The sequence below is a fragment of the Lepidochelys kempii genome, chromosome 6 (assembly GCF_965140265.1).
Source record: "Lepidochelys kempii isolate rLepKem1 chromosome 6, rLepKem1.hap2, whole genome shotgun sequence".
In the NCBI taxonomy this organism is placed as follows: Eukaryota; Metazoa; Chordata; order Testudines; family Cheloniidae; genus Lepidochelys; species Lepidochelys kempii.
The window spans coordinates 23,032,878-23,060,815 of NC_133261.1; the positions used below are offsets into that span (position 1 = coordinate 23,032,878).

The 27,938-nt window shown below is 47.5% G+C and overlaps 1 long non-coding RNA gene across 1 annotated transcript; it reads left to right on the forward strand.

Annotated features, from left to right (window-relative positions):
• Positions 1–238: 238 nt before the first annotated feature.
• LOC140913816 (uncharacterized) lies at positions 239–27,124 on the forward strand. Its single transcript, XR_012159666.1, has 3 exons — positions 239–417; positions 14,400–14,605; positions 26,607–27,124. It is a non-coding gene; the product is annotated as an uncharacterized lncRNA (long non-coding RNA).
• The last annotated feature ends 814 nt before the right edge of the window (positions 27,125–27,938 follow it).

The window sequence follows — 27,938 nt, forward strand, 5'->3', positions numbered from 1 at the left end:
TTAAAACCAAAACCCCCTCGCCAGTTGCCCTTAAGAGATGGGGATTTGAACAGATGCCTGTGTATACACTTAAGGGCGTTTTCTTGAACTCTTGAATTTCTGGCATGGCTGTATCTGTTTGCCAGATGGCTTGCTGGGATCTTATTTTTCCACTTCTAAAAACACATGGGCATCAGGCCCAGGTATGATAAACTCAGAACCCCTCTTATGATTTATTTTGAATTAATCTAGTACAGCATGGAGTCTCCCTGGTGCCTCAGCAACGTCGTCTCCCTGCTCCAGGCTGGTGACTGGTCTCCCAAGGAAAATGTTGTATAGAGACCTCAAGGAATGGCACTTACAGGACAAAGCTCTTTAGAACATACCATAGGGATTAATCTGCCCTGGCCCTGAGGAACGGACTAGTTGATCTACTAGGTCAGTCCTTTCTCTAATTTCTATGTTTACATAGCTAAAAAAATCCCCAAACCTGCCAGCTTCTAGCTACATCTTTCTGATTGTGTCAATACCACTTTTAAAATCTGCTTTATATGTCAATCTTCCTCAGCTAGGTTCTGAAACTTTACTTTTATTTATTTATCTTCTTTTTGCTGTTGTGGAGTAACGTGTTTCTGGGCTTGATTGATTGTTGCCATATGGTTCCTTAGCACCATCTTAACTGGCACAAAGGAATCTAAGCTGCCTCTGCCCGCAACTCTGAGTAGGGTGGACCAGAACAGGAGGGCAGCCTGGCTGGGCTGTTCCTATGCCTTGGCGATTCTTCTCCCCTGGGCAAGAGGAGTGCAACTTACACCTGCCCTACCCTGTGCCAGGGGCTGAGCCAGCCCCAAGAGATCCTGGGTAGGGGAGGCATATGGCCCTTGTCTCTCTCCCTGAATAGTTCTAGCCCAGGCGTGAATCTGTCCCTCTGAGCATCAGTGATGATCTCCCCCTTTAAGTGAGGGGACCACGGCTCTTGTGCATTTGTTATGGTGCAGGTAGCCAGCTTAGCATCCTGTCTCTGCTCCTGCTTCTCATTAACTAGCCGGTCTATGGGACCTTGGCTGCCGCATTCGCTCAGTTTGCCCTTCAGCCACTTTCCCCTTCCACTGCTTCACACGTGAGTAAGAATACAGTGAAACTGCAGTGAAGCTACTCCATTCCCTTAGGGCATGGCTGGCTTTCATACTGTATGCAATGACTTGCAGCTATTTCGTACAGGGGGTTACCAGTTTTTCAGTCTGCTTCCTCTGCTATTTTTTGTGGTCAGTGGTCACGTCGTCTGATGTGCTGAAACGGGTTAGAAGAATTGGGGGACAGCAGTCTATTTTAATGATCAGTTATTTATATAGTCCATGCTTCTTATAGCACTCTGCACCGACCGAGGAGTCATCATCAGAGGATCTTAAAGCACTTCACAAAAGTTGGAGATATTCGTTGTGTGCTATAGATGAGGAAACTGAGGCACATAGAGGCTATGTGACTTGAGTACCGCACAGGAAATCAGTGGCATTTTGAAGTAGAACCTACATCTCTTGAATCCCATTCTCCAATCATTAGACTTCTTACTTTCATACTGTCTCCCATTGCGGGTTTAAATTTACCTTCTCACACCTGTCCTCCATTTAATCTATGGATAAATGAGACACAGTCCTGAAGGATTAAATGCTACAGTGCTGGTGATCTGAAAGTCAGGAAGATAGGCTACTGCTACACTATTGAAATTTGACTCTCCTCTAGTACAGGCTGGTAGGGCTGAGAGCTGTTGTGACCAGATGGCTATAGGGTGTTAACTATTTTATATGAAGTGAGTTGAATGGTCTCATTTCAGCATCTAGCAGACAGGAGTCCATGTCCCCTTAATCACCTGGACAGAGATGTATGCATTCTTGAGAGCTGGCTGTCTCTGGATCTGATGCTGCAACCCTTGAATTTCAAGGATTTAAAATACTTGGATTATATTCCCTAGTCTAAACTGAAGTGCACCAGGATTCTGTTATCATTTCACATCACTGCTTCTCCCACCTGGAAAACACTGGCCATTTTGTCAACGTGCTTTTCTAGCTTTCTCAGTCTTCATTGTGTTCTAAGGTTCTTGCAGCTTTAGTGTGGGATACCTGGATTAGTCACGAGTGGCAAAGCCATGAGTGAACTTCCTGAACGAGTGCCAGTAAAATTGTTCTGCTGCATTCTGTATGTGTTGCTTGAGATTTTCAAAGCCAACTGCCAGGAGATTTAACCATAAAACTCCCCTTAAAATAGGAATTTCATGGCTGAATCCACTACGTCAGTGGTCCCCAAACTGTGGGGTATGCCCCCATAGGGGGACACGGTGGAACAATCGGGGTGGGGAACGCAGCCTGGGCCTGCCCCCAAAGGGGGCAGGGAGGGAGCATGACCCAGCTCCAGCCCCTGGCCCCCCACCCCTGGCCAAGGCCTCCAGCTCCCTGGGGTGGCAAGACCAAAAACGTTTGGGGACTACTTCCCAAAGTCGTTTTGAAAATCTCATCTTTTTATATATATTTGTGCATGTGTCTCTAGAGTTGCCAATATTTGTTGGATGTATTCTTGGAGATTTCATCACGTGATATAATCTTTAATTAAAGATTAATCTTAATTCCTGGAGACTCCAGGCCAATCCTGGAGGGTTGGCAACCCTATGTGTCTCTGCTTTGTATTAGGTAGGCAGGTATCCTAACTTAAATCAGTAGCTCAGGCTGAGGCTTACTGAGTGCCTTATTATAAATGCCTTCTGTTAGGGTCATAAAGGACTTTTGATATCAAAAGCAAACTGATCCTGAAATTGCTGAAGTTAAATTCTCTACTTCTGCTGATCCAGTATAGACAGCAACAAATTGCTTAGACATCTGCATCAAAGCACAATTCGCTGGTCTTGTGGTAAACTGAGCTTCATGGAAAAATTCTAGGGGGAAATCGGATCACGTGTAAAGGCTATGCGAAGGATGTGATCCATAACCCATTCAAAAATTCCTATTGAGTGACTTTTGGATCAAACCCCACATGTGTAACTTTGTTTCAATGTGTGCTCCAAGGAACAGAAAATTCCCATGCCTGATAACCTTCCAAGAAGAAGAGATACTGAGCCTCAGGCTGAGGGAGCAACTCACCATCACCTCAGACTGTCTGCTATGGTGTTACAAAGCATCAGCTTCAGGCCAGGCTCCCTTTCAGACTGTTAGGAGTATACATGCACCATGCTGCTGACAACTAACTTTCCATGCTTCAAGTGGCACGAGTGCCCCTGGTACTCTGTACCTATCCAGGGATGCTCCAGACACTCACTGCCAGTATCTCTGCATCTAAAACAGCGTCTATTCAAACACTCCTCTTGGCCTACATCTGCTGCTATTGACTTTGACTTTAACTGGAGCCAGAATAGGCCAAGGCTGGGCGCCTTGGACGATCCAGTCCTAGATCACCTGCAGCATAGGATGCTTTTTCGCTTAGCATGAACCAACGACTTCCCTCTTCCCTAGACTTCAGAACAAATGTCCTCCACAGCACTTCTCAATGGAAGGTCTATCTGCATGACTGGGGAGCGAAGGTCTCCTGTCTCAGGACTGTCCCTCCATGTTTGAGGAGCACACTCCACAGACCATCATGGCCAGTATTTGCTTCAGAGCCTAGTGATGTGTCATGCAGGCAGGCTCGAGTGATCAGAATGGGTTCAGGTAAATCTGAAACCCTGCCCCTTCCCACCACAGGCTACTACCTTAAAAGCCCTTCCCTTATGGGCACTAGATACACTATGTGAATTCTGCCTTCCACCCCCCGAAAAACCACACTCTTCTCCCAAACTCCTCTGCCAAGCCTGTTACGTGGGGTTAGTCCCATGAGGCAGGAGGAAATATGTTCCAAATGGTGTTTTTGGAGGGAGGCGAGGGAACACTGTATGGAGGCTGCCTCTTAAACATGAGTGGGCTGAGGAAGGAGCTCTTCATACCCCATCCAGGTCTGTGGTAAAGTAGAGATGACCTGGGAGAAGAAGGTGGTGTGGCCCTGTGGCTACAGGCATAGCAGCATTGTCTGAAATGGCCCTGTGATGGAACTGTGGGTAACTGGCTGCAGTGTGGTTGTAAATGAGCTATTCGCTGGTTAGGTTAGTTTTCATGCTGTCACTTGGACAGCATAGGGGTCACTGAATGTGTTAAGGACCTCCATGATGTCCTGTCCTGTCCTGTGCCCAATCAAACGTGTTACAGGGTATGAGGCCTGTACGGGAAAGAAGTCTGATGCCATCCAGTCATCGTGTTTTGGGTCTTCCAGGAGGGTCTCTTCCATGCTGCATTCATAAGGTCAAAGTCGAAGATGATTTTCTCAGGTGTGCTGGTAGGCATTTGGAGCAGATACCAATATTACCTTAGAGGGGTGGACCTGTGTAGTTTGAAAATGGATCTCTCTGTTCAACTTGAATTCATACCATTCGTTTTTGATCATTCGGAGATGCTTCATTGGAATGGTGTCCAACTTCAAGTTCTTTCTTAAAGTTGGCCATCTTTTCAACAGAAGGGCCAAGGTAGGTGAAATCACAGACACTGTCGACTGGGTGACTGTCACTAAGATGACACAGCCTGCAGCGTGTTCAAAATGGACAACCAGAAGATTTTTGGTTTTTCTCCCAATTAATTTTCAGGCCAACTCTTGCTACTGAACTTTTCAGGGTTTTAAGTGCTTCAGCTAGTTTTTCCATAAATTTGGCAACTAGCCCTGTGTGAATGGCCAACAGCTGAGCTTAGAGCTGGGCATTTCTCTGCACTGCCCTCTGCAAATTGAATTCTGACCTAACTCTTGAAGGATGGGGGAGGGAAATGACTATCCAATCTAGAGGTTGGTCTGAATCAAAATCCTTGACCCAAATATTCTGAACTCTGGTGACATCTGGTTCTGTGTGCCCCAGATGGCCCACATCTCTAAGGACTGAACAAAACCCTGGCAACAGACACCCCAGAGCTAATGATGTCTAGATACAGCCCTGGAACACCGCTTTGGTTAGGCCTTTCTCTCATAGTGGGCAGGCAGCTAGTGAACAAAGACTAAGGGGACAGTGCTGATAAAGCAGGCAGCCAGCAGGAATGATTGCACTAAAACGCAACCCCCACTTTATTCCTACCTATCACATTGACTGAGCCCCAGACATGGTATGAATCTTTACTGGGGCAATGGAAAGAGAGATGGGGGAACCTGTGTAATGGGATCCTGTCTTTGGGCTTTTCTTATGCTGAGACTTAACTGATCTCCCACCTCTCCAAAATAATGATAATCTTTCCAGGTCTGTTTTATGTGCTATGCATGTAGGGCTGGATCCAACTCCCACGAAAATCTTAGACTCACATTTATAGATGAGTTGGATTGGCCCATAGAACTGTCAATGTGTGACATGCTGCCAGCCACAGAAGACAGTCACTGTGCTAGATGCTGTCATCAACAGAGGATGGAGGAGATGTTATGCCCAATGTACTTGGTCAGTCAACTTATGTCCCCTCTCGATATTGAGAGGTAAGGAAGTGGGGTTTTCCTTCCATGAGAGAGGTGCTTTTTTTTTTTTTTTTTAATCGTTGGAAATTCTGAGTAGGGGAAGAGGGTGGAATCTCATTCAGAAGGAAACTGCTGCCTAATTTTGTGAAAGCAACGTGTATGGTGCAGCTACATTGTGCCTGAAAGCTCTGCGGACCCAAGTTTCTTGCCTGAGGTTTTGGCTGATACTTGGCAGAGATGATTCAAGCAGGTGTCCCACCCACAGCGAGCATGGATCTGATAGCCGTGATGAGGCACAAGGACAGGAAGCTCTTTCGAAGCCAGGAAGGGAAATCTGGCCTGTGGTGCTGACCACAAACTACAATATGTTCAGTCAAGGGTATGGCAAAAAATAAAAACAACTTGCTGACCAGGGTTTCCTTCCATTCAAAGACCAATCAAAATGTGCAGAGATATTGGTAATTTCCCCCATGATAGGCAGAGGGAATGAGTGTACTAGAAAGAGGAAGCTCTACAAGCCCTACAGACTGCAGCTGGTTTACGGTAATTCTCTCTTGGTTCTCCAGCGTGCCTCTGGCTGGTCTGGCTTAGGCTGGCCTACACTTAAATCTAGGGGCAGAGCCAGGGGTCGAGCACCCCTCCCAGCACAGCGGAAAGTTGGCACCTGTGCCCTCTACTATGAGAGGCAGGGTGCAGCACAGAAAAATGGAGGGAAACCTGCCACTGAAGGATGGTGGAGGAAAGTGGCGAGCAATTGAGACAAAAGGATGTTCCTACTGATTCAGAAAATACTGAGGCCAAGTTCTGACCCTGCTCCAGCAGTATCATGCAGGCTTATAGCCAACTCAGCCAGCCAGCTGGGGAGCAATCTTGATCTGGAAGCCAGAGAGAGATGATTTATGGAGCCTCTAATGTATATTTCAGAGATGACTTTTTGACTCTTAATCAGGCTTTAAATCCTATTTTGGAATCAGCCTTGGTGTGCTGCTGAAAGGACGGTGGATATCTCAGATGGTGTTTGGGCTTGTCAGGAGTTAATCAGAAGCTTGCCTAGAAAATGGCTGGTGAGGCAAAGTATGGGTCAAGAATCAGAGCTGACAGTGAATGTCCCTGTATTTTGAGCGTTTTGAGTTCTAGCTTGGCCCATTAGTGAGCAGCCAGTGTGTTTTGAAGTTTGAATACAGAGGGTTTGAGCAGGAGTTTAGTGGCACACAGGCCTGGTGGTGTAGGTTCTCTGCACAGGGGTGAATTACATGTCCACACTTGGGGTGGAAGGCCCTCTTCCACTGAGGGCCCACCCACAGCCCTTCATACTGCATCCAGCTACTTTTAAACAACCACTACCGTAAGAGCAAGCGGAGAAGGGCTCTATTTTCTTGAATATGACACACACATCCATATTGCATACAAAGATTCTTTTTACCTAGTGCAGTTGTGGCATTCCTCCAAAAAAAACCAGACACATAACAGCTGTCCTGGCCAGCAGCCAGTATCAGTGAAATAGTCATCTCTTTGAATGAGTCTGGAAGATAGGTTGAGATAAAGAATATCCTATTCCCAAATAAGGAAATGCAGAGAATTCCAGGGTAAGGGCTCCTGGGAAAATATGAAAATTCCCTGTGATTCATGCAGGTAGATTCAAAAAGTGACTCCTCCTACCCCACAGCTGAAACTGCTTAAAGGCCTCTTGACATGGACAAATAGAAGCAGGAAAAGGTTCTAACCTAATGGTCCTATATGTCTGTGTCTGTTTATGGAGCACCTTTCATCAGAAGGATCTTAAAGTATTTTGCAAACTATATATATGCAGGCATTGCTGTCTGCCACCATAATGGTGCTGGCTCTGGGGAGGAAAGGCAGCAGCCTACCAGAGTGACACCACACAACAGTGCCAGTGGATGCTTGCCCGAGGCTGCCAGATTAAAATCTCTACTCTCCCCCGAATTGTCATGGGATCCTTAATGGCCATCCAAAATCTCCTCAGAGAAAACTGTGTGGAATTGGATTTGATCTGCCTCAGGCAGATGGAGGGCTGTGTTCACCCTGTTGGATTTGAACCAGTACTTCCAGGCAATTTGGGTATTTCCAGCCAGACACCAAACAGATACCAAGCCCATAATTATAATTTATGCTTATTGGTCTACGTCTAACAATCAGGTGCAAACAGCTTGGGCAGAGTGAATCATTCCTCAGAGCCAGATTCAGCTCTATACTGGCACAGAGATAGTGGAGGCCAACTGCACGTTCCTTATTCAGAGGCTGTAGGGACCGGCGCAACCCTGCTTCAGTGGCCCCTGTGGGCTTCCCGAGGGTGCAGAATAGCCAGGATGCAGCACTGGCCCTTTCCTCCTCCTGTGGCCCCTGCCCTGGACCCACTCTAGAATGAAGCCTGGTTCTGCAGCTCCCTGAGGGACCTTCATAGTGTGCATCCCCTTTGAATCACCCTAGCTAGTGTAAAGAGACTGGACCACAACAATAAATAGAGGCCAGTGTCCATTCCAAGAGTCATCAAGGATGAGACTTTGCAGAGGCTGGCTAGACCTAAAGTGGGTTCATACTTTCCACAGCTCCTAGCTAAACCGCACAACAATTCAAGACAGGAAGTAAATACTGTATTCAATTGAAACCAGTGGGGAATTTCGTCTAGGCAACTGGAATTTGGGGAAACTGCCAGGGCTGCTATGAAAAGTGTTGGATCTTTCGCGATCTAGTGACAACCTCATTGTTAGATGTAAGAAAGTGCAGAAAGGCTCAACTTGATATATATGGTACATTCCTATATACCAGGATCAGCTTGGTGCGTTTTTTGTGGCATTCCTCTTAAGAGGTGTAATAGCTGTCCTGGATGGTAGCTGTTTACAAAAATAACTTTCTGTTGAATGAGTTGAGGGGAAAGCCTGTATAAGGAATGTTTGTGTTTTTTGTTTGTTTTAAAATATAGAAATGCCAAATGCTCCAGGAAAATGTCTGAGTCAGTGCCCAAACTCACAAGGTGTAGCTCACCCGATAGGGCACCAGTGCACCACTTGCAGCATCTTGGGCTTTTCTTTGCAGTTTCATAGTCAAATATTGGATAGACGTGTCCCTGTTTAGCTTATGACATCAGATGTGATCACAGCACGAGATGGTGCAGCTCCAGGCGCAGGTGGAATTCTGCTACATTCTGTAGTTCTCAATGGTCAGTGATTGGCAGGTAAACAGCCACAGGCTGGGATCTGTTTAGATTTCCCTGCGACTAAGTGCTCTGAATCTCTCTTGCTCACTGCAACCCGCAGAGCCCCTCAGTGCCAACTGACAGGGGGCCCACTATACTTCTCTCATGTGAGGCCTGACACACTCACCACCCCTAACACACTGTTGTCCTAAAATGTATCCAGAAGGTGTCTTGTAAGGTATCATATAAAAACTGGTGACATACTGGTCATTAATAGGGCCAGTCTTTTCTGGCAATGAAAACAGAGTAATTTCAGATTTTAAAGCTGTCTATTTCGGATAGGCATTATAATAATACAATATATACATGTACTATTTTCCCCCTGTATTTCCGATTTTCATGTTGTCGTGCAAACACACCAGTAATTGTGAGCCGTTGCTTTGCTGCTGTCACATCGCTGCTCTCTGCCCTTTGTTTTCTTTTTTCCATTTCTGCAAAATGACGTGGGCCTTCCATGTCGCCGACTATACAGTCCTTTTGAACACGGCCAAGAACTTTGCTGCAGATTGTACCATATAACTTCCCTCCACCCACATGGAGCACATGTTTGCCGAATTCTTTAACTCTAGCCTAAGCCTTAACCGTTTTAGGCATTGGTAGTAAACAGCTTTGAAGGGCCAAAGCACAAGGTGGAAAATCAGAAGGAATCGGCATGCAGGAGGATCAGGGAGGGGCTCTAGCTGTGGGGGAACAACACTGAGCCTGCAGGCAGCTGGGGCAAGGTCCAGCTGTGTGCAGGAGCGAGATGTGAGCAGTGTGCCTACAGCCAGCTGTGTGCTGGGGGAGCAGGCAGGAGCCAGCTGTGCAGGGGACAGATTCTGGTCACTAAGGGCTAGAGCCAGGCCAGCTGTGTGCAGGGTAGGTGAGCGGGTCAAAGGTGCTGTGGATGTTGCCAAGAGCAGGTGCAAGCACCGTCTGCTCAGCAGTGTGGCCGAGGGAGTCCAGCGCCCCCCTGCCAAATGCCCTGCTTGCCCAGGGGAAGTTCTGTTGCAGTTTTGTTGAGCCCAGGCCTGTGTGAGGAGGGAAGTTGGCGGCGAGTCTCAGCACCAGTCAGCCCCAAGCCTCTGCTCTGCACTGTTGGGAGGAGGCGGATGTTTCCTGGCAGAAATCTGGGGGGTGGCTGTCTCTTGACCCTGTGTGCCCCCACCGTGCATCGCCTCTGATTGGCGATTCCAGAAATGAAAGGTGATTTCAGGAAAAAACAACAACACGACAATAGCGACAACTTCCAGAAAACACCGGCCCTAGTCATTAATGTTATTGTGTGAGGTATGTGTGGTTAGTGTGGAAAGAATGATGTAAGTTTGCCGAAAATATATTCCTAAAATACGTTCAGACCAAGCGATCTGAGGAGAGCGGATAAACAAGCTTGTCGTAGACAAAAGAAATTTGTTTCACCTGTTTGCCCGTGTCTCCAGTAAATTGAGCAAGGTGAGGCCAGAGACATTGGAAGTACAGTTACGTCTAAAGTAAACAAAGCAATCAAGCTAACAAGTGGCGGAGGAAACAGCTTAGTGAGCATAGCTGGGGGCCGAGTCTGCACCCTCAGGAAGTCTTCCTGACTCTTGAGACAATGGACTCTGGATAATATAAGACAGTGGTCTCCAACCTTTGTATGCCCAAGATCACTTTTTGAATCTAAGGGCGTGGCTACACGTGCAGCTGTAGAGCGCTGTGAGTTAAACCAGCCCTCGGAGACCGCAGCAGGGAAAGCGCTGCCGTGTGTTCACACTGTCAGCTACAAGCGCAGTGGCGTGGCCACATTTGCGGCACTTGCAGCGGCACTGGGAGCGGTGCATTATGGGCAGCTATCCCACAGAGCACCTCTTCCCATTCTGGTGCTGTCCCTTGCGGAAAGGGGGTGGGGTGGGGTGCAGGGCATTCTGGGTCCTGTCCCAATGCCCCGTGATGCATCACTTCACCACCCAGCCACCCCTGTGCTTCCGTCCACATTTGGCGCCATCTTTCAACGGTTTTGGTACTGTTAATTACTGTCTTCTCTTTTGGTCTGCGGGAATGGATCCTGAACTTGTGAGGAATATTCTGATGGGTCGCGCCATCACGTCATGAATGGCAGTCGAGTTACTCCTTAAGCTACAAAGTGACAGTGACGAGTCTGATGATGATGTCAACTCACATAACGCATACGACACGAGATTGCTTGTGGCATTCACGGACATGCTCACCGCTGTGGAACGCCACTTTTGGGCTCAGGAAACCAGCACTGAGTGGTGCGATCACATCGTCATGCAAGTCTGGGACGACTAGCAGTGGCTGCAGAACTTTCGGATGAGGAAAGACACTTTCATGGGACTGTGTGAGGAGCTCGCCCCCACCCTGCGGTGCAAGGACACGAGATTAAGAGCTGCCCTGCCAGTGGAGAAGTGGGTGGCTATTGCAGTCTGGAAGCTGGCTACTCCAGACAGCTACTGATTGGTCGCTAATCAGTTTGGAGTGGGAAAGTCGACCGCTGGAATTGTGTTGATGCAAATTTGCAGGGTCATTAATCGCATCCTGTTCAGAAGAACCATGACTCTGGGCAACGTGCATGACATTGTGGCTGGCTTTGCACAAATGGGTTTCCCTAACTGTGGAGGGGCAATAGATGGGACGCATATTCTAATTCTGGCACCAGACCACCTAGTACATAAATTGGAAGGGGTATTTCTCTATGGTTCTCCAGCCGCTTGTGGATTACTGTGAGCATTTCATGGACATTAATGCAGGCTGGTCTGGAAAGGGGCATGATGCATGCATCTTTCAGAACGCAGGCCTGTTCAGGAAGCTGCAAGCCGGGACTTTCTTCCCAGACCAGAAGATCACTGTAGGGGAAGTTGAAATGCCCATTGTGATCCATGGAGACCCCACTTACCCTTTAATGCCGTGGCTCATGAAACCCTACACAGGGAGCCTTGACAGCAGCAAGGAGTGGCTCAACAGGCTGAGTTGGTGCAGAATGACTGTTGAGTGTGCTTTTGGCCATTTAAAGGGCCGCTGGCGCTGTCTGTATGGGAAGCTGGACCTGGTTATAGCCGCGTGCTGTACCCTCCATAACATTTGGGAGGGGAAGGGTGAAAGCTTTACTCAGGCATGGACCATGGAGGTTCAACACCTGGAGGCTGAATTTGAACAGCCAGAGAGCAGGGCTATTAGAGGGGCCCAGCACGGGGCTATAAGGATTAGGGATGCCTTGAGGGAGCAATTAGATGCTGAAAGCCACCAGTAATGTTTGGTGCCCTGCACGGGAGTGAAGTACAATTGTTCCAATGTTAGTAGGCATCTGTGTTTGCTACGTATGATGCACTGACTTGCAGTGCCTGTTGCTTTTCTGGACTATAGTTTTTTATTTAATGCAATAAAGAATGTTTTCAAAGCCAAAAAATTAGTTTATTGAAAAGAGACAACTGCTTGGGAAACGGAATTAGCTTGCAGAACTCATTGCCACAAGACATCAGTGAGTCCAAGAGTTTAGCAGATTCAAAAAAGGGATTGGATGCTTTTGTACAGTAATCATGATGATTAAAATAGTGTTTTGGAAAAGAGATAAAACTTAGTAATTCAGGAGCGGAGTAACCGCCCCGCTACACAGCAATTGAAACTCAGCAGGACACACACCCTGAGGCTAGAGAGGTGCCTTTTCTTTGTCCCATGAAATTCCATTCAGTCTTGCCTGCATTATAAACTATTAAATCACCACATTCTTTCACTCTCCTGCATTCCTTAGGAAAATGCTGGCAGTAATAGCGCCACCCTCTGTGCTGGCCACTGTAGTGGGGGAGGGTGGGGTAGATGGGCTCAGCTCCTCTCATTTCCCTCCTAACACCCAATACCTAGTTCTAACATCCCAGCGCCTCCTCCTGAGGGCCAGTAGTGGTATAGACTGAATACCCAAACTGCACATTCCGGTTTGGCAAACACTACCTCAGCTCCAACTACTGCCAGAGAGGATGAAAGCTCACCCGAGCTGACCGTGCCACCCAAACAGGGTGGGAAGCAAGATGTAGCCGCCTGATGGGTGCGGGGAGGCGGTGACTGTGTTTATTGATCAGGAGTACCTGCTGGTGGGGGGAGGAGGGGGAGGGGAGAAATGTGTTATAGGCAAGGAGGGAGTTATGTTGACCTGTGCATGGGCTCTGTCACTTATGGCCTTTCAAACCTTAGGTTACAGGGATAGGTCTAACTCCTAAGCAACTTGTCCGTGTAGAAATGAAGTCTCTTACACTAAGGCTCAACACACTGAGAATGATGGTAGAGGGGACTCTGAATTGGAACCAGAGCATTAGGTTGTGCTGAATGTTGTTTGTGTTGCCTGGAACGTCAGGACGAGGGCTGGAGGAATCATCGTATAAATGAGAACTGACCCTCAGCCATCGCCTAAAACGCAAATCAAAACCAAACACTCTTGGAGTCTTAGAAACCTGTGGGTTTTTTTTTTTTTTACTTCAACTCTTCCTTGCACTTTCTAGTTTACAGTGGGCAGCAGAAGTAAGACTCTGTCCTTGTGATATTTTGGTCCGAACTAGAAAGCACTGGATATCTCATTAGAAAGCCTCGTCCACTGAGCTTTGCAGTCTGATATTACTAGAGCAAAGAAGTTAGCCTGAAAGAAAGAACAGTCTAGAAGTTAATACCACAGACCTGGGAGTTAAGAGATCTGGGTGATTTTCTTTGTTTTGCTACAGACTATTTGAGACCGTGGGCAAGTCACTTAAGGTCTCTCTACACTGGTTTCTCCTGTAAAATGTGGATCATAAATACTTAGTTACCTCAAATAGATGTTTTGAGGTTAAATTATTAGTGTTTGTAAAGTGCTTTGTGGTCGAAAGATGTTGACGTTCCCAGCCCATACAATGGGGCTAATACTGCCTTTGTCTGGTCTATGTAGAATGTAAACTCTTCCGAGAAGAGATTTAGAGCACCTAGCGTAACAGGGCCCTGATCTGTTTTGTGGTTTCTAGATGCTGCTGTAATACAAAGGCTAAATAAGTGCCATTTATTTTTATGATCTGAAGTTTGAACGCCTTTGTAGGGTTGCTCATTGCTATTTTTAAAGCACTAGATTTGAGGGCATATTCCCATGACAACATCCCCACTGGCACCTTTGAGGCAGGGAGGTTGTGTATACTTGCTCCTTAGCTAGGACCTATTGTATGGAATGTACATGAAGGCAGGCTGACAAAATGCCAAAGCAAAGTTTAATTGGCCATGAAAGAATGGCTCATTCTCCTGTAACCTGAATCTGATTAATTCCTATGAGAACCATTTCAAACAATGACCTTCCAGGTGGAGTGGGTTAACTTCCATCTGGTGTGAGGATTTAGAAGCTGCCTGCATTGCTGATACCCGTTCCATAGGATTTGTTAGTCATGTCCCCAACTATCCTGGCATCTGCAGCAATTTATGAGGCCGAGGCCCCTACCGGACGAGGCGGTCCCTACTGCTTCCTATTCAGTTTGTATGTACAGTAGAACCTGAAGAGTTTCGCACATCTCGGGAATAGAGGTTGTTTAGAACTCTGAAATGTTCGTAACTCTGAACAAAACATGATGGTGGTTCTTTCAAAATCTTACAACTGAACATTGACTTAATACAGCTTTGAAACTTGACTGTGCAGAAGAAAAATGCTGCTTCCCCTTGATCTTATCTATCTATATTTAGTAGTTTACATTTAACACAGTACTGTACTGTATTTGCTTTTTATGTTGAGGAGGTGTGAGCCGGAGCGACATCGTGCATCGACTCTGAGAAAGGGACTGAGATACTTTTTCCGTTGGACCACATGAACTGGAACCATAAACTCACTGAATGTTAAATCTCCCCAAATGAGGGTCAATCCATCCTCCTCATCGTATCCACTCATTATACTCCACACCTGAACATAGCCATCATATGAACAACAGACATTGAGATATGAGGGTATGTACTTTGACCTGTTAACCTTTTACCCCCAATTGGGGATATTGCAGATTATGTATTCCTTATGCCATCTGATCTTAAACCAAACTTTGCACCCCTTGATAATCTGTACGTTACTCCCTGATAACCAGAAACTTCTACACTTAAACTCTGTACAGTTCACTTTTTTTAAACATCATCTTAATAAAATCTGAATGCAGGGGTAGTGAAATGTTGTTCTCAATGTTGTTGTCTTTGTCTGAGTAAAAGGGAGCAGAACTGTGCTTCCCTGCCCAAATGAGGGGGTCACCCTCAGCTGAAAGGACCTCATGCCAGACCCCTGTGAAAGCAGAGAGGGATGGGGACAGGTGTCCCAGCCAGGATTCTCCCCTCTGGTCAAAGACAGAGCTAAATCTGCTCCATTAGGAGCCTTTTGTTATTTTAAATGCTTAAAAGAGCTGACAGACACTTGTGGTGGGACAGCTTCTCTGCCCAGCCTCAGAGCTGAAAATCACTAAGAGCTGGGTGGGTGGACCCTCAAGAGACTGAGCTGCAGAGGTCACAGCAGAAAGGCAGGTGGCAGAAAGTGACCAGAGGAGCAGAATGAGCGGCTGGCAGGGCGGCCAGCGGAGGAAGTGTTCAGATGGCAGAGCAAGCAAGGTGCCTTCTTCCCTAGGTGGAAGGTGAACTCCCACAGGTCCACCTCTGAACCCTGGGTCCTCGCCGACCAAGGGCAACCCCGTGAGTGGAGTATGGTGAGTGAGCAGAGAGGGGCACAAAAAAGGAAATTTTGGTTGTAGAACTCAAGAACATGAGGCAGAAAGCACTGCCCCACGCACTCTGGGGTGAGTGTCCTATTCACAGTTTTATGATTAGGAATCCTGCTTGTGGCATTTTTCTAATTAATCGACTTCCCTCCTTTCATTAAAAGTTTCTTTTCTGCACTCAGACTCTGTGCTTGCGAGTGGGGAAGTATTGCCTCACAGAGGCGCCCGGGGTGATGTGTAATTTTCCCAGGTTATTGGGTGGGGACTCAAGCCAGTTCTGTGTTGCATTGTTAAAAAGGAACCCTGAGATACTGAACCCAGCCCTGGTTGCTGCCGGCTCCATCTGAGCGAAGGGTTACTATATCTCATCTGAAAGATGGCAGCTCCAGCAGCCCAGCACCTGCTCACTCCGCTAAGGCCACTTGCTGCCGCACACTGGATTTTCCTTAGAGGTTTCCCATTAAACTATTCATGAGGGCTGGAGGATCAACAGATATCATGGGATCTGGCAGTGAGAGCTCATTCCAAGGTGGTATGGCTTGTGATAAGGCAAAAGCACTTTAAATGCTGTTCTACCTTCAGGAAATGCCTCTAGACCCCTTCTTCCATCCCCAAAACTGTACAAGGGAGCATATGAAACTTCCAAAATAAACTGGAAATGAAAATGTTGACCGCTTTTGACTTGCTATTTATTTAAAATCTTTAACGTGTTGCAAAATGGTAGACGTTTCAGCAGGTCCAGTTGATGTGGTCACAAGATAGGCAAGCCTTCAGACACAACTCTTCTAGGGCAAGTTTTTCCTGATTTGGAGAACAGATGTTTGATCGGCTTCTTCCTTTGGGGCTGCATGGCCAAAGTTGTAGCAGCAGGGACTTTGGAAGAGGATGGGGCTTGTGAGGAGAGAGAAATACATGAAATGACAACATAACCTACTGCATAACTCACTTGGATTTGTTATGTTCATGGCACACAAAAGAAGTTAAATAAAAATAATCTTGCTGGAAAGTTGCAATGTAACCATACTTTTTCTGAGAATCAGAATGATGACACACAAGAACCCTAAAACAGAGAAAACAGGCTGCTCCCTAAAAGAGGCACACCTCACCCGACCTGACTCGAGGCTGTCTGTATGCAGACTCCCTGCTGTTGGGCCTAGATCGCACGCTTCCCTACAGAGCCCCCTAGGCTACAAGAAGGACCAGGAAAACCCCTGAAATTTCAAGTGACTGATCACAATTTTAGTACCGTTTTCAATACACCACGCTTTTGATCAGAAGATTGAGGGTTTTGAGTCCTTTTCTGGTGGGCTATAGCGGTAATGTAGTCCAGTGGTTCAGGGCGCTGGCCCAGGCCTCATGAGGACTAGGCTTGATGCCTGACTCTTCTGCTGTGTGAGACTTCAGGCTAACACTCCGCTTCTCTGTGTTTTTTAGTGTTTCTGATCTGCAATAACCTCTTATCCTGACTCAATTCTTCTTTATCTGCTGTTTCTTAAGGATATTTACTTCTGCATTTTATCTCTGATCAGGCTAGTTTCAATTACCCCTCTGTGTTAATGCTGCTCACAAGAGTAAACCATAAGGAGTGACAGGAAGGGGAGAGGAAATTAAATGAGTGCTGGGTGTCGTCTCAGTAATAAGGTGCATAGCTTTAAACTTGAGTCACTTTATTGATATGGCAAGGTGCTTAGGTACTAGTAAAGTCAGTACCTGGAGGGCCTGATGATGATGATAACATCTACCTCTCAGGGTAGAGCCAAGAACAGAGTCCAGGTCTTCTGAGTCCTAGTCTAGCTTGCCCTCCTGCTTGACTGCTCTACTCTGAAGAGACACTCAATCCTCATCTTGTGTAAATACATGCGGTGGCTGGAGCTACGCCCATTCATGCCCGATGACGATCTGGCTCCAAGTAGCTATTTCCCGGTTTTGTGGTGGTGGTAATGAAGTGAAATGCACTGTTGACTTTTGCATTGCTCTCCATTTCTGGGTCCCAATTATGGCTGGGTGGAAAAAAAGAACTCCGTTTTGTGCCTGATTTGGAGCAGGGACTTGAAGCTGGGTCTCTCACATCCCTGGTGAGTGCCCTAATTGGCAGGCTGTTGGTTATTCTGGAGTTCCTCGCTCTTAAAATTCCACCCTGGTTCTGAGAGAGCTTCACCAAAATGGAGATGTTCCCATGAAAAGTTTTGTTTTTGACAAATTGTCATCTTCCACACACCCCTCCCATCATCACCAAAAAAAAAAAAAAAAATTGTCAAAATGCCTGCCCAGCTCTGGTCCTGATTCTTCTGCAGCAGGATATGAGTGATTCCCGTCAACTTCAATAGTATTGCAATGGGGGAACAAGGCCACTTTTGCCACCTGTACTCTTCTTCTCCCTGAATTTATACAGTTTTTCTTCCTGGTTTTTGTCTGGGGATAGGGATGTTTCTCTTACAGCTTCCAATAGTTGGAGGAAATAGCTTCTCCTTTAGGAGAGTGTCTCTCACCACTTCTTCATCATGACAACAAAATATGCACTAGAAACGGGGCCAACACAACCCACCCTCTCAGATCCAAACAGCCCCACAGCCTGGAGGATTTGCATCCAAATCTGAATGTTGTGGTTTGGGCCCATCTCTGCTGTGCCCAGGGGGCTAGATCCAGAGGAGCTATGCTGTCTTGTGCCATGTGAGGAATTAGCTCTTAGAGCAAAGCCAGAACCTTTGGGAGAGATGATCAGGGCTGTGACCTTGTGTAGCTATTCTTATCATGAAAGAGAGTGTGGCAGAGTTCTTTCTGCCCAGGAACCCGTACCAACATGGCACTGGTACGTTGGGGGCGGGGAGTACCCACTGTTCAGCACTATGCTTCAGTTTTAAAAGTAACTCTCCGAGTTCTCACTCTCCTGTTTTGGGGCTTCCCCCTTTTCAGTTTCAAGCTTCCTCTGAGGCACAGATATAACTACGGCATTGTGTTTCAGTTTCCATGGGTACTTACCAGTCTAATGCCATGCTTGAGGGGTCACCTTCTGAGCTACACTCCATTCCCCCTGGCTGCGGATGGGCACTGAAGTGTTTGGCTAGCTCACTGTCTCTGAAATGCTGCCTGAAACTCAGGAGAGACTGTGCCAAGTACACCTGACTCCACCAGGTGTAAGCAAATGAGACCGAGAATGTCTTGGCAGCAATACATCCCTCTGTATTTTAAAGGGCTGGTGTGCTCTCCGGAAAGCTGGCATTAACTGGGTCCCTGAGATGGAAGGTCTGCCAGAAGGGAGACTGCAGTGGTAGTAAGTGGCTGTATCGTCTCTACCAGGGGAGCCTATGAGACCTCATAAACACCACCCTATACCGGAAACCTACTGACCGCTATTCCTACCTGCATGCCTCTAGCTTTCACCCTGACCACACCACACGATCCATCGTCTACAGCCAAGCTCTGCGATACAACCGCATTTGCTCCAACCCCTCAGACAGAGACAAACACCTACAAGATCTCTGTCAAGCTTTCTTACAACTACAATACCCACCTGCTGAAGTAAAGAAACAGATTGATAGAGCCAGAAGTTACCTACTACAGGACAGGCCTAACAAAGAAAATAACAGAACGCCACTAGCCGTCACCTTCAGCCCCCAACTAAAACCCCTCCAACGCATTATTAAGGATCTACAACCTATCCTAAAGGATGACCTAACACTCTCACAAATCTTGGGAGACAGGCCAGTCCTTGCCTACAGACAGCCCCGCAACCTGAAGCAAATACTCACCAACAACCACATACCACACAACAGAACCACTAACCCAGGAACTTATCCTTGCAACAAAGCCCGTTGCCAATTGTGCCCACATATCTATTCAGGGGACACCATCACAGGGCCTAATAACATCAGCCACACTATCAGAGGCTCGTTCACCTGCACATCCACCAATGTGATATATGCCATCATGTGCCAGCAATGCCCCTCTGCCATGTACATTGGTCAAACTGGACAGTCTCTACGTAAAAGAATAAATGGACACAAATCGGATGTCAAGAATTATAACATTCATAAACCAGTCGAAGAACACTTCAATCTCTCTGGTCACGCAATCACAGACATGAAGGTCGCTATCTTAAAACAAAAAAACTTCAAATCCAGACTCCAGCGAGAAACTGCTGAATTGGAATTCATTTGCAAATTGGATACTATTAATTTAGGCTTAAATAGAGACTGGGAGTGGCTAAGTCATTATGCAAGGAAGCCTGTTTCCTCTTGTTTTTTCCTACCCCCCCCCCCCAGATGTTCTGGTTTAACTTGGATTTAAACTTGGAGAGTGGTCAGTTTGGATGAGCTATTACCAGCAGGAGAGTGAGTTTGTGTGTGTGTATGGGGGTGGGGGGATGTGAGAAAACCTGGATTTGTGCTGGAAATGGCCCACCTTAATTATGCACATTGTAGGGAGAATGGTCACTTTGGATGAGCTATTACCAGCAGGATAGTGAGTTTGTGTGTGTGGTTTTTGGGAGGGGGCTGAGGGGGTGAGAGAACCTGGATTTGTGCAGGAAATGGCCCAACTTTATTATCATGCACATTGTGTAAAGAGTTGTCACTTTGGATGGGCTATCACCAGCAGGAGAGTGAATTTGTGTGGGGGGGTGGAGGGTGAGAAAACCTGGATTTGTGCTGGAAATGGCCCACCTGATGATCACTTTAGATAAGCTATTACCAGCAGGACAGTGGGGTGGGAGGAGGTATTTTTTCATATTCTCTGTGTATAAATAAAGTCTGCTGCAGTTTCCACGGCATGCAGCCGATGAAGTGAGCTGTAGCTCACGAAAGCTCATGCTCAAATAAATTGGTTAGTCTCTAAGGTGCCACAAGTACTCCTTTTCTTTTTGCGAATACAGACTAACACGGCTGTTACTCTGAAACCTATGAGACCTGTGTAGCCCAAAGAGGGGGCAGTGCTCGCTGAGGAGGGCTGCAGCCAGGGTAAGCACTGATTCAGTGTAGCCCAACCAGCTGTGGCGGCTATGGAGCCAATATTAACGGTGCCCCTACCTAGTGGAAACTCCAGTTTGGGACAGGTGGAGTGACACCCTTGTCAACAAATGGTGTCCACCCTCCACATGGAACCTAGGTGGCCCAGCTGGTGTAACTTATACCTCCTTGCCCCGGCTTCAGTGAAGTGAGCTCATAAGTAGACTTCCAAAAACAGATCACAGAAAACCTCCCAGTTACAATGTGGACCTGTTTTGTCTGCAGCTCTGTTCCCTGGCAGCAAATAAATAGGATCAATCCCCTCCAACAGCTTGTCTGAATGGCAGCAGAAGCAGTTCAGCTGTTCTCTCTGTGCCCGGGGGTTTGCGTCACACACAGCCTGGACTGCCCCATGATGCAAGATCCAGGGCGCATGGAGAGTCTCAGAAATGCTGAAGGCATCTGCTGTCATTCAGACATAGCAGGGAGGCAGGACTCCATGCACTCATTTGCCACACACACAAATTCCCCCGCTCACACATGGTTATTTTTTTTCACTGTGCAAACCCCGCTCAGCAAACATTGCTACAGCCCTGCCTACACCTCTCACCTTGTTTACACCAAGGAATTTTAGAAAGAAAATTCCCATCAGGGCTACCTGGAGTTCAGCAGTAACAGCGCTAGTCCTTCTGGGAGCAATAGCATGGACAAGGTGCTGGCACTTTGCTTCTTGGCCAATTCAACTGGCAGTTTGTTGGCTGGTTTGGAAGTTTACTGACTGGCCACTGTTTTCCTTCTTCCTGCTTTACAGAGACCGTTGCTCAGGTTGTTGTTTTGGTTAAACCATCAGAACTCCTGAAATGGATGGAGTGAGGTATTTTTATATTTAGTCTCCTGTGAAGTGCTTCTCTCTGTTCAGACTCTGGCCCTGGTAGAAACCACTTCCACAGTTTCTTTATTTGTGTTTAGGTTAAGGCCGTAACAAGGGGAATCCCTTGCACTTCTGAATGGCCTCAGCGGGGAGAGACGACCATCTCTGTGTAGTCCATGTGACTGTTTCAATATTGCCAACTCCAAAAGTTCAAAAATCACAAGTCAGCCCCTTGTGTTTTTTTGGGGAGTCTGTCTTCTGAGTTTTGAACTCCCTTCCACCAGTGTGTCTGAGTGTTGCCAGCGCTCACTGTACTCTATGAATTCGGGACTTTGGCCGTACTGCAGGAGCTCTTGCTGGGAGACCCAGCTGAGACCAAAACACACGTCTGTGTGAAATACTGTGGTGCTTCCAGCTTCTTCCCAAACCCCCAAATTCTGATTACGCCTGTGCCCCACATCTACCCATCCCAGCAATTAATTATACTCCCCAAACCCTCACATCAGTTCTACCCCCAGAGCATCTCTGCTCCTCTTACATTCCCCCCTGCCCCATTCCCAGACCTGGGAGAGCCCCTCAGGAGTCCTTCGCTTCCCCCTACCCAGGTGTTGCAGGGATGGGGAGGGGAGGGTGGAAGAGCAGAGGAGATGACTCACTTCACAGGAGGGGAGGGGGGAGCAGAGCCACTCTGAGCTGTGGGGATCTGTCTGCTTCCCCCCCCCCCCCCCCGCCCCCATCATGTGAAGGTAGTACTGGCTGCTCCTTCTCATCACTTCAGAGGATGGAGTTTTTTGGGAAGGGGATATATGGGGGGAGTACTGCCTGCCCCCCGCAGCAATTCTGACTGACTGCTCTTCCCCAGGAGGCAGGGAAGTGGGGAAGGCAACCAGTAGGAGAGTGTCTTGCCACACTTGTTCAAGCAGGAGCTAAAATTGCTTCCTGGCCATTGGGAGTGTTGGTAACATTGGCTAATTCCGGTTGTTGGGTTTAGTGTGCAGGTACTAGGTGATTGATATACAGGAGGTCAGAGTGGACGATCTGGTGGGCCCTTCTGGCCTTAAACCCTGCCTGTGGCTCTACAACACTGCTAGCTTCCTGTTACGATACTCCATGCTCCTAATGTCATGGACCCTCAACCAATCCTTCTGAGTCTTCTTGTTTGCACTTTCCTGGCAGAGGAGATCTTATGTGGCAATAAAACCTAAGCCAGAGAAATGACCATTGCAAAGAGAGGTGCAGGATGAAGGGACCAAACTCCTGGAAAATTGTTTTGGAAGAGAGATTCTCCCTGCAAAATGTTTAGGACCAGATCCCAAGCCCTCAAATCTGATGTTTTTGCACTCTGGGAACTGCCCTAACCAGGAAACCGGAATTCCCAGTGCCTAGGGGAATCCCTGAATGCTCTGAGACCAGACTAATTAGTTCTGTGCTACCTGATCCTGACTCCCCCTCCAGTCCCACTGCAACAGAGGGGGTTTGCTGGGGCTGGAGCGCGTGTGGCTAAAGCACATTGTTCTATGGCAATACCAGGGGAAATAGCCCTTCCAGATGGCCTTAGTTAGAGCAACACTGAGAACCAGGCCCCTGGCTACCCCTAGAATCAGGGCCTTGGATGGAGCCGAAGGACAGTGGAAAGCCACCTCTGCCCCATGCCTCTTCAGGTCCACTGGCAGGGGGAAAAGGGGGAGGATATGGAGTGGACTTTTCCAAAGTGCCTAAGAGATTTAGGAACACCAGTCTCACTGAAAGGCAATCTGACTTGTGCCCCTACATCTCTAGGCACCTTTTGAGAATGTCCCCAATGGCCCTGAAAATCTACAAACCCTGAACTCTATCCCCCTTCCTGCTTTGACACACTCTTGTGAAAGGAGAGTATCACATATTTGGAATTCCCTTAGCCCAGTCTTGTATAATTGCCCAGAATTTACCAGTCCAGGCACAGAATCAATCTGCCTTTCCTTTACCAAGATGAGGATGGGAAATGAATGAGGTTTTCTTTGCCTCTCTCACAAGAATAATTTTGTACAGCTGCCTCAGTCTTCTGAAACACCCTTGTTTTTTTCATAGGAGGGCTTCATTTTGTGATACTGCTTAAAATGCCTTGGCAGATGGAGCCAGTATTTTAAGGAGCTGAAGTCAGTGCAGTGTTCAACTGACCTGTTGAAGTCAGTGCAGTGTTACCAACCCCTCGCCTTAAAAAAACCATGAGTCAATCCCCTGCCCAATCTTGACTTTAAATAAAAAATTGGGGAGGTTTTTTTCGTGTTTAGGGTGCACTTTGGTCAGATTTCCAAGCTTTCCTCTGCAACCACGAAGGCTAGAAACTTACTTTTTAAAAAAAAAAAATATTAAAGCTGGCATTCTCCCATAATCATGTGACTCCAGAAGCTGGGGCTTTAAGGAAAAACAAAAAATGTCATGAGACTTGTGATAAAATCATAAAAGCAGGCAACACTTCCATGGGAATCTTTCCATAGATTTCAGTGGGCTTTGGATTGGGCCTACAATGAACAGGGGTTCCCCAGGACTGTCCTTTCTGCCCTCTTTTACCATGCTGGCTGACTCTTTTAAGGGGAGTGTTGGTGTAGCCATGTCAGTCCCAGGATATTAGAGCAACAAGGTAGGTGAGGTCATATCTTTGATTGGACCCACTTTTGCTGGTGAGACAAGCTTTCAAGCCACCCAGAGCTCTTCTTGTTTCTCTCACGAGCAGAAGTGGGTCCAATCAAAGATATGTCCTTACCCACCTTGTCCCTTTAAAGGGAGTCAGACTCACCCTGGCCTGTGGCCTAGCAGCTATCCCCCAGCTGGTTCTGATTTGGCAGCTTAATTATAATTAGTGATCCCAGCTGTGAAAGGGTCAGGACAGACTACATGAAGAGGGAGAATGCGGTGAGGTTGTAGGGAGATCACCAGGATGGAGTTGTACCCTGTGGTGAGCGCTGGAAAGACAGAGAGGGGGTGCTCCAGGGGGGTTGATATTCCAGAGATGGTGGGAGGAGTTAGGGGAGAGGCTGTGTTAAGTTCAGGCTCTGAGGAAGCAGCACAAAGGGGCTTAGGGGCAGAAAGTGGCCCAGGGAAACAGCTGTGTATCTGAATGAGTAGGCCTAACTGCTTAATACAAGGTCCCTGACCTGGAGCTGAGGTTGGGCCTATTCCCCTACCAGCTCCGAGGAAGGGGCATGCAAGTCTGATGTAAGGGCTATTGTGTGTTCAGGGTGGGGCTGAGGATGGAATGTGAAGGACAAGCTGAGGAATAGCCCCAGCCTCTTGTTTTGGGACTTTCATTTGTACCTTTCTCACCTGGGAAGGGGTCTAGATCAGGTGGGACTTAGCCAAGGAGAGCTGAGTTGTGGACAGACTCAGGCCATCTCAAAGCCCTAGTGAAAATGAACAGGGGTTCTAGGGGTGCAGACCTCTGCAGTGCCATGCCCTGATGCCAGGGGGTGCTATGGGAGATAGTAACTGCTTACCCCCTGGCAGGAGTGAGGCTCCACAGCTACTGTGAGGCAGACTGGTATAGAATGGCTTCACTGGAACCAAACGAATGATGCAAAGATTTACAGGAAAAAAATAGCAGAGCAATGAGGAACCCCCTGCTGTTTCTCAGATGTTCTTGTCAACTGCTGGAAATGGCCCACCTTGATTATCACTACAAAAGGTTCCCTCCCCCACCCCGCTGTCCTGCTGGTAATAGCTCAACTTAAGTGATCACTTTCGTTACAGTGTGTATGGTAACACCCATTGTTTCATGTTCTCTATGTATATAAATCTCCCCACTGTATTTTCCACTGAATGCATCTGATGAAGTGAGCTGTAGCTCACGAAAGCTTATGCTCAAATAAATTGGTTAGTCTCTAAGGTGCCACAAGTCCTCCTTTTTCTTTTTGCGAATACAGACTAACACGGCTACTACTCTGAAACCTGTCATTAAAACTTAGCCCTGGTCTACGCTAGGAGTTTAGGTTGAATTTAGCGTTAAATTGATGTAAACCTGCACCCGTCCACACGATGAAGCCCTTTTTTTTTTTTTTTTTACTTAAAGGGCTCTTAAAATCAATTTCCTTAATCCACCTCTGACAAGTGGATTAGCGCTTAAATCGGCCTTGCTGGGTTGAATTTGAGGTACTGTGGATGCAATTAGATGGTATTGGCCTCCGGAAGCTATCCCAGAATGCTCTATTTTGACCACTCTGGACAGCGCTCTCAACTTGGATGCACTGGCCAGGTAGACAGGAAAAGGCCCGCAAAGTTTTGAATTTCAATTTCCTGTTTGCATGGTCACCTGCAGCTTGCCACGCTGGCCAGAGTTCATCGGCAGAGGTGACCATGCAGAGCTCATCAGCAGAGGTGACCATGATGGAGTCCCAGAATTGCAAAAGAGCTCCAGCATGGACCGAATGGGAGGTATGGGATCTGATCGCTGTATGGGGAGAGGAATCTGTGCTATCAGAACTCCGTTCCAGTTTTCGAAATGCCAAAACATTTGTCAAAATCTACCAGGGCATGAAGGACAGAGGCCATAACAGGGACACGAAGCAATGCTGCGTGAAACTTAAGGAGCTGAGGCAAGCCTACCAGAAAACCAGAGAGGGAAACAGCCGCTCCGGGTCAGAGCCCCAAACATGCCGTTTCTATGATGAGCTGCATGCCATTTTAGGGGGTTCAGCCACCACTACCCCAGCCGTGTTGTTTGACTCCCTCAATGGAGATGGAGGCAACACAGAAGCAGGTTTTGGGGACAAGGAAGATGATAGCTCACAGCAAGCAAGCGGAGAAACCGGTTTTCCCAACAGCCAGGAACTGTTTCTCACCCTGGACCTGGAGGCAGTCCCCCCCCAGACCCACCCAAGGCTGCCTCCTGGACCCACCAGGTGGAGAAGGAACCTCTAGTGAGTGTACCTTTTAAACCATGTATAGTATTTTAAAAGCAAGCATGCGAAAGGATTAATTTGCCCTGGCATTTGCGGCTCTCCTGGATGTACTCCCAAAGCCTTTCAAAAGGTTTCTGGGGAGGGCAGCCTTATTCCACCCGCCATGGTAGGACAGTTTACCACACCAGGCCAGTAGCACGTACTTGGGAATCATTGTAGAACAAAGCATTGCAGTGTATGTTTGCTGGCATTCAAACAACTTCCGTTCTTTATCTCTCTGTGTTATCCTCAGAAGAGTGATATCATTCATGGTCACCTGGTTGAAATAGGATGCTTTTCTTAAGGGGACATGCAGTGGTGCCTGTTCCTGCTGGGCTGTTTGCCTGTGGCTGAACAGAAATGTTTCCCGCTGTTAGCCGGGGGGGGGGGGGTGAAATGCGACCTTGGAACGAAAGCACATATGCTGTGCATATAATGTTAACAGCAAGGTTTACCGTGAAAGAGTGTAGCCATTGTTCTAGAAAATGTCTTTTAAAATACCACTGCCTCTTTTTTTTTCTCCATCAGCTGCATGTGTTTCAATGATCACAGGATCTTCTCCTTCGCAGAGGTTAGTGAAGATTAGAAGGCAAAAAAAACGCACTCGTGATGAAATGTTCTCTGAGCTCATGGTGTCCTCCCACACTGACATAGCGCAGATGATGTCCGAGTGCAGGAAAGCACAATATGACCGGGAGGAGAGGTGGTGGGCTGAACAGAGTAAGTGGCGGGCTGAAGAGAGGGCTGAAGCTCAAATGTGGCGGCAGCATGATGAGAGGAGGCAGGATTCAATGCTGAGGCTGCTGGAGGATCAAACCAATATGCTCCAGCGTATGGTTGAGCTGCAGGAAAGGCAGCAGGAGCACAGACCGCCGCTACAGCCCCTGTGTAACCAACCGCCCTCCTCCCCAAGTTCCATAGTCTCCTCACCCAGATGCCCAAGAACGCGGTGGGGGGGCCTCTGGCCACCCAGCCACTCCACCCCAGAGGATTGCCCAAGCAACAGAAGACTGGCATTCAATAAGTTTTAAACTTTTAAAGTGCTGTGTGGCCTTGTCCTTCTCTCCTCCACCACCCCTCCTGGGCTACTTTGGTAGTTATCCCCCTATTTGTGTGATGAATGAATAAAGAATGCATGAATGTAAAGCAACAATGATTTTATTGCCTCTGCAAGTGGTGATCGAAGGGAGGAGGGGAGGGTGGTTAGCTTACAGGGAAGTAGACTGAACCAAGGGACGGTGGGTTTCATCATGGAGAAACAAACTTTCACACCATAGCCTGGCCAGTAATGAAACTGGTTTTCAAAGCTTCTCTGATGCGCACCGCACCCTCCTGTCCTCTTCTAACCGCCCTGGTGTCTGGCTGTGTGAAACCAGCAGCCAGACGATTTGCCTCAACCTCCTACCCCGCCCTAAACATCTCCCCCTTACTCTCACAGATATTATGGAGAGCACAGCAAGCAGTAATAACAGTGCGAATACTGGTTTCGCTGAGGTCTAACCGAGTCAGTGAACGGCGCCAGCGTGCTTTTAAACGTCCAAATGCACATTCTACCACCATTCTGCACTTGCTCAGCCTGTAGTTGAACAGCTCCTGACTACTGTCTAGGCTACATGTGTATGGTTCATGAGCCATGGCATTGAGGGGTAGGCTGGGTCCCCAAGGATACATAAAAGGAGTACTTGTGGCACCTTAGAGACTAACCAATTTATCTGAGCATAAGCTTTCGTGAGCTACAGCTCACTTCATCGGATGCATACTGTGGAAACTGCAGTTTCCACAGTATGCATCCGATGAAGTGAGCTGTAGCTCACGAAAGCTTATGCTCAGATAAATTGGTTAGTCTCTAAGGTGCCACAA